A 7,042-nucleotide genomic window follows, 5' to 3' on the forward strand; every position below is an offset into this window, starting at 1 on the left:
TTTGTTTGATGTGAGAGCCTTCTCACAATAAATTGTGTTGAATGTTTATGAGAGCTTTGAGGACCCATTTGGGTGTAGCCAAGATAGAAAAGGGATAGGAAGGCAGTGTTTGCAGGATAGATTTGAGAAGAACAAGTTTGCCTGCTATATTCAGAGGTCGAAATGACCAGCAGTTGAGTCTGTCTTTTATCTCGTCCAGAAGGGTTTTTCCAGAATGAATGCTTGGTAGCAGAAGTTGAGACGGGAATACCAAGGTACTTGAAAGGAATATTTCCCATCGAGAAGCCCATAATGCACTTTATATTCCTTTGGGTGGCAAGGGGAGTGTGAAAAAAGAAGATGAGAGATTTGTCCAGATTGATGGTTGATCCTGAGGCCGTGGAGAATGAATCCAGAATTCTTTTTATGGAATGAGCTTCCTTAACTGAGGAGTGATTGAAAATGAGAGTGTCATCAACAAATTTTTTACGGGAGGGGGGTTTGCCATGTAATGAAAAATCCGAGAGGGAACTGTGAGAGATGACAACTTTTAATGCTCGACCCAATCCTTCTGCCATAAGAATGAAGAAAATGGGAGAGAGAGGTTCTCCTTGCCTGATGCCTCAGGAGGGCTGAAATATGTCTGATGAGGAACCATTTACAAGGATAGAGAATAAAGTTGAGGAGATCAAGGACATAACCCAGGAGGTCCAGGGAGGACTCAACCCGAAGGCAAGAAAGACCTATTTTATATAATCCCAGTTAAGAGTCTCGAAGGCTTTGAAGAGATTCAACTTGATGAGCATGTCGGGAAGCTTTAGACAGTTGATGGAGTGGATGGCTTCATGGGCAAGGATGATGCCATCAAGGATCTGCCTTCCTTCAACATAACATGATTGCTCTAGGGAAATGAGGTTTGGGAGGATGGCCTTTAGGCGGTTTGCAATAACTTTGAAGATAATTTTATAAATTACATTGCAGAGTGCTATGGGCCTGTACTTACCTGTTGTGGCAGCATTATCTTCCTTACGCACTAGAGAAGGGAAGTGGCATTAAGGGCCGACAGAATAGACTGAGATGCTCAAGAGTCTTCTACTAATTCAGTAATGTCCTGATGCAGGAAGTGCCAACAACTTTTGAAGAAGGAGACTGCAAAGCCATTCGGTCACGGGGTCTTTCCTTCTGGCATACTGAGAAGTGATTCATTTATTTCTTCATGCTTGATTTCTCTGAATAGAGTAATGTTATTCTTGAGAGACAAGACGAGGGATGTGATGAGTTATGTTCTTAATGTAAACATCTCTTTGGATCTGAGGTTCTGTGAGGATATTCGAGAAGTGGCTGACCATAGTGGCTTCCAGGTTTTTTTTCTTCTCTTTTATGTCCCCATTTCCCAGACGCAGCGATTCAATGTGGTTTTTGGCTCTGTGTTGGATGGTTGAGCGGTGAAACAATGTTGTATTTCTTTCTCCATCTTTTACCCAAGAGATTCTAGATTTTTGCCTCCAGTGGATCTCTTCTTATTTGTAGCGATCCGCCAATTGCTGCATGAGTTGGCCTTCCTGATCTGTAAGTTCTGATGTGCGTCCCCTTGAGATGATGGACTGCTGGAGAGAGGATAATTGTTCTTCTAGGATTAGATTTTCCCGGATTATGTTTCCGAATTCTTCCCTATTCCATTTACGGAGAAGATCTTCGATTCTTTTCAATTTTTGCTGGAAAATGTACATCTTGGTACCACGAACTTTTATGCTCTGCCACTAGTTCTGGATTTTGCTGACTATTTCGGGGTCTGTTATCCTAAATTATTCAAATCGAAAAGGACGTTTGAGAGGCTTACCAAAGGAGCGATCTGATAAAGAGACCGGCCAGTGATCTGAGCCTGCTGAGGTGAGGATCTCAGCTGCAAGATTGCTGCTCCCTGTTAGCCATAGCTCGGCCACCAAGAATCTATCAAGCCGACAAGATGTTTGGGCAGCACCTCCCCTCCTATTGGTCTAGGTATAAGAACCATTAGATGTCTGTATCTCCACCAGATTGGGGTCCTCTATGAAGATTTGAAGCTCCTCTACATCTGGCTCCAAGTGCATGCGACCTCCCTACTTCTCCCTTAGGGAGAGGACTAGGTTGAAGTCCCCCCCTATGATCCATAGATTGGGGTTGAGGGTGCTACGAAGGGTAGCTATATATTGAATCATTTCATGTTTCCTTGAAGGATTATGGGACCATAGATGTTGGTCAGGTAGCCATGTTGATCAGTGCCTACAAGGTGGAATTTGACTGTTAGGGCATTGGGGTGCTAATCATGAAACTCTAATTGAATGAGATGCGAGTGCCAAGACATTCTGAGCCCTGGAGTAGTCTACCTAGGCGGAGGAATGGCCCGGTTTCCATCACCGCTCGGAAAATCGTCCGGCTCCGGCCGCCGGCAATCCCTCCGCACTCCGCCACCCTCCCCTAGCTCCACCACCCTCCTCTGGCAATCCTGACATTCCCTGACAGAAAATCCGATCGGATCTGGAAATCCTGACATCCCCTGACAATTCGGATCCGAGCTGGAATTGCAGCCGCGGAGAGTTATTGCCATTTCCAATTCGAAATGAGGAATTGCAATCCCACGGGCTGCTCACTCACCTTCCTCCTCGAATCGGCGCCTCCCGCTCTGCAGCTCGCCACCCAGGGACAATTCGGTGACACCCCCGACTTTGTTAACAACTGATTGAGACATGCAAGGTTATTTTGTCCGGTTGAACCTTCTATCAACCACATGCAGAAGGTTCAATTGGAACACACTGTGTAAATGATACGAAGCATAGACCAAGATTCAACCTAGACCATGCCCTTAATGCCATTCTTGAATAGAAAGCTAATGCTCCACTACTATGTTGGGAAATTCATGTTAAACAAGTAGACAATTATCTATTTCCTAATACTCAGCATGTTTTTCAATCATATATAATTATAAAAAGCAGATAATTTGTGTTCATTTACACTGCAACACTTTCAATACTGGCAACTATTCTGCAAAAAACACATTTAGCAATCACCACTTTATATAGATGAAATGCTCATTATAGGACCCAAATACATATATGAGTTTTAAAATAAATGATACTGAATTAGGCTTCTCTGTTTTTTGAATGCCATATGCAAACTAATATGTAAGTTATATGATCCATATGCTGACAAAACTATTACTATATTATTTCTGGCATCATTTTCCACATTCTTTTGTTTGCAGGTTTGGGTGTTCATCATAAGTTTGCTTGGCCTTGCACCTCTTGCTGAACGTATAGGCTTTGTCACCGAGTAAGTGAAAAATTGCATGGTATATGTACATAGGTTACGTGTAATCTATACCACAATACTGCAATTGTTTATACACTTGGAATGGTCACTGCAGTGCAGTGACTTCATAAAATATTATGTTTGTTGGTTCTACAATCTGATGTTTTGTTGTAAATTGCTGTTGTTTATCCCTTTGCATATCTTGAATATAATGATAATCCGAACGTGGGTTGAAGGACAGAAACACGTGTGCACGAAGTAGGTTTTAGAGACTTGCCAATGCAGCAGGGAGCTATTCTTTGCCCCAATTGCACAGGGGATTTGTTAGGAAATACCCTTGTGTTGCAAATTTGGTGTCTAAGTGCCACTTCTCACTGACAGATGATATCAAATCCAACTGTATCTTGACTGTAAACACGCAACTTTTCATGCTTACATTGAAGTTGTGGTGTTCCAGGTATTGCAAAAGATGTTAATCTAAATAAATACAGTGATGTTTAAAGGGAATACCATGATCCTAGTTGTCAATGAATGTGTAGTGTTTGCATCACCTAGTTTGTTTCATGATTTTTTTCTCCCGCTGTCCTGAAAAGATATGTATTTCTTCAAATTTGAAGTTTAAACCCAACAAAGTTCTCAGTCTCTTTATTTAAAAGCTCATAATGGACTAATCTCCACTCTGGCCTCAGGCAAAGGAAATGTTTACAAAATAATATAGGACAGTTCTTAGCGGCTACTTTTAGAAACCTATTCCTGCTTGCTCATGAGCTCTGAAAGTGTTTATCTTTTCTTTTGAATCTACTATTTTCATTAGTAAGTTCAATCAAAGGCCTCTATATACCAGGACCAAATTGCAGTCTTGTCAATAGATGGAATGAATCATATATAGCCAAAGGTAGCAGGCAATACATTAGCAGCATTCTACTTATGAGCAGTGGCTGAGCAAATAAGCATGACAAGAATATGAATGGCAGATTGATGTCCAATAGCATTTTGACCATCCTGATGAGTACCAAGCATGACAAGAATTGCAAGAGTCTCATCAACAATTCCTAAGCATTCATCAATAAGCAACTCCAAGAGGAGTGGCACAATCCCAATTCTGACAGCCCTGGGTTTGTTTGGTTGACACATAAATAATATGAGATCATTTTTATTAATGTCCAACAAATAATTAAAAAAAAGGTCTATGGGAAGGAACAACCAGTGATGTCAATTTAAGGGTTCCCTAAGCTACTCTGAAAGCATAAAGCAAAATATAACATGATTAGAAAAAAAACATAAATTAAATGCTACATGGATAAATTAGAACAAATTTGCAGTGTCCATTTCCACTGTTCTCATTTATTGCAGACAGCTTACAGGCTAAACAGGGTAGTTGCAGAATTTTCCCCTGCCTGCATATTGCCACGTTTTATCACCTCTGTAACAGGGTGGACAAACAATTCCTAGATGGTCAATCAAGCATTTATTCCTTTCATGAATAGGCATGTTTAGAAGTGCGATAATGGCATGCCCTTGGGTTTTTGGGTAAATTGAGGACAACTTCACCAATGGAGGGTTCAAGTCTAGGTTTTTGCAATGAAAATCCTGTTATTTGCAGTTCTCTTTGTAAGCAATCAATGCTCTGCAGCAACTTTTTGCACATCTAACTCTTGGTAAGAGATATTTGTTACATGAGCTAGATTACATAATGATGAAACCCTAAATAGGGTAGAGCCACACTACTGAGCACAAACAAGGGATTACACACATTAATGCATTATTATATGATGAAAATACTTCAGACAATTACAGTGGGATTCACCTCTCTTACATAGAGTTTGAGAGGTGATACTTGCCCAAAATCCTAAAAGCTAATAATGATTGAAAAACTTATCGTTTAACGCAAGTCTCTACAATGACTTTATTACACATGTAAGCTTTATACTCTATCACTCTCTCTCAAGGCTTACAATACTAAAAAACTCACTGAAAGCAAACACATCCTGACTACAAACACATTAATTAAAAACTAAAAGCAATGTAATTAAACATTCTCCAGATGCTTCTTTGAACTAGTAAGACCTTCAATTTTCTCCCTAATTTCTTAGCTATAGTCCAAGTTTGTAGCATCATTGGACATTATTTTCACAGGAGATGTCTTATAATTCTCGTAAAGTTATGATATTGAACTTCTAAATCTTATTTTCACAGGATATGTCTTATAATTCTCGTAAAGTTATGATATTGAACTTCTAAATCTTGGATCTCCCCTGAGCGATAGAGCAACAATCCCCACATGCATGTCTCATAATCCCAATGAAATATGGTTTTTTCAATCCCAGCCATCTCAACGTATTGAGCAACTATCTATCCTCCTCTACATCACTCTATTTCTTCAAAGTGCGGGCTGCTTAAAATGCAAAACTCTATTCTTCTTTAGTGAAGATACTACCATTGTCAATTTCCAGTGGATGTTTAGCGATGGCTACATCTCCTTTGATAACTACAAAGGCATGAGTTGTGTGACCTATCATCATAGATCTCTGATTAAAGCCGTCTTCAACATTGGAACTTGCATCGATACTATTTGCAATATGATAATTTTTCCCTTTTCCATTAATCAAATTACTAGTTTTTATACCCTTAAACTCCAGCCAATAACTGATAGGCTTTTTCTCCAACATTATATTTTTCTAAAACTTCATAAATCTCTCCTTTCTTAGCTTGAAGCATAGCACATGATATCTTTATTATTGTTTGAAACCTTCCCCCTTTGAAACTAGAAATCAGATCACTTTTGAAAGTCAAATGAAACAATTGGAAAATTTCACCATATTATGTGTACATGCTTCGTCTCTTTGGATTTAGAGCTGAGTTTCGTTTGATGCCACAACCATTGATTCAACAATTGCTACAGTTCCATTGGCTTGTGCAGAAGCTTAATTGTTATCCACAATGGTGAAATAGTGAGACCATGAGCATGTACATAATGTATAACAAGTGGAACACCCTTGATCAGATTTCTTTGAGAAATGAATTAAAGATCCACAACCAAAGAGATCCCTTTTCTATTTGATAAGACTGCGGTAGCTAAACATTTTGTTGTAGCATTTCAATCAATATGCTTGCTCAATAATCTGTGAACATTTCCTTTGCCTGAGGCCAGAGAGGAGATTAGTCCATTATGAGCTCTTAAATAAAGAGACTGAGAAAACACGTGTGCACGAAGTAGGTTTTAGAGACTTGCCAATGCAGCAGGGAGCTATTCTTTGCCCCAATTGCACAGGGGATTTGTTAGGAAATACCCTTGTGTTGCAAATTTGGTGTCTAAGTGCCACTTCTCACTGACAGATGATATCAAATCCAACTGTATCTTGACTGTAAACACGCAACTTTTCATGCTTACATTGAAGTTGTGGTGTTCCAGGTATTGCAAAAGATGTTAATCTAAATAAATACAGTGATGTTTAAAGGGAATACCATGATCCTAGTTGTCAATGAATGTGTAGTGTTTGCATCACCTAGTTTGTTTCATGATTTTTTTCTCCCGCTGTCCTGAAAAGATATGTATTTCTTCAAATTTGAAGTTTAAAGTTTAAACCCAACAAAGTTCTCAGTCTCTTTATTTAAAAGCTCATAATGGACTAATCTCCACTCTGGCCTCTGGCCTTTGAGATTTATGGGTTTATGTTGAGTGAATTCTAGAAGCAGTTTCCAAGTATTCTTGGAGATATTATGTTGGGAATGTTCCTGTACAAGTCACAATACTAATGAAGCAATTGAAATTTTC

At 39.4% G+C, this 7,042-nt stretch overlaps 1 long non-coding RNA gene across 1 annotated transcript; it reads left to right on the top strand.

Annotated features, from left to right (window-relative positions):
- The first annotated feature begins 1,214 nt into the window (after positions 1-1,214).
- Positions 1,215-6,137, top strand: LOC149174651 (uncharacterized). Its single transcript, XR_016257938.1, has 2 exons — positions 1,215-1,340; positions 3,221-6,137. It is a non-coding gene; the product is annotated as an uncharacterized LOC149174651 (long non-coding RNA).
- The last annotated feature ends 905 nt before the right edge of the window (positions 6,138-7,042 follow it).

The sequence above is a fragment of the Pinus tabuliformis genome, chromosome 4_1 (assembly GCF_031772625.1).
Source record: "Pinus tabuliformis cultivar Carrire ecotype Pingquan chromosome 4_1, CPIR1, whole genome shotgun sequence".
In the NCBI taxonomy this organism is placed as follows: domain Eukaryota; kingdom Viridiplantae; phylum Streptophyta; class Pinopsida; order Pinales; family Pinaceae; genus Pinus; species Pinus tabuliformis.